This window comes from Apteryx rowi, unplaced genomic scaffold (assembly GCF_003343035.1).
Source record: "Apteryx rowi isolate R43461 unplaced genomic scaffold, aptRow1 scaffold_24, whole genome shotgun sequence".
NCBI lineage: Eukaryota > Metazoa > Chordata > Aves > Apterygiformes > Apterygidae > Apteryx > Apteryx rowi.
The window spans coordinates 1,866,720-1,867,173 of NW_020448752.1; positions in this window are offsets into that span (position 1 = coordinate 1,866,720).

The window sequence follows — 454 nt, forward strand, 5'->3', positions numbered from 1 at the left end:
AGGCGCGGTGGCCCCGTGCGGTGGCGCAGGCCGGCAGCCGGGCCGCCCCGCTCCTTTCCTTTGAGGGCTTCTCCCTCAGCGAGGCGCCGCCACGCGCGCGCCCGCCTCCCCCCGCCCCGCCGCGGGTGCGCGCGCGCCGCCACCGGGAGGGGGGGGGGGAAGAAGCGTTCAAAGGGGCCGCGCGTCACCAGCCCCAACCCCGCCCCGCCCCTCCCCATGCAGGGGATCCTCCAGCCCGCCCTGACGTCACCCCCATGCTGGGCAGGCCCCGCCCCGCCGGCGGCCGCCATGTTGGGGGGTGTGTGGGGGGGAGCGCAGAGCGGAGTCGCCCCCGCCGGCCGGCAGCAGCAGTAGCCCGAGCTCCGCCGCCGCTCTCTATGGGCAGGGGGAGGGGACCCGCCGGCTCGGCCGCCCGCCGCCGCCGCCTCTGAGCGTCTCCAGCCGCCGCGGGGCG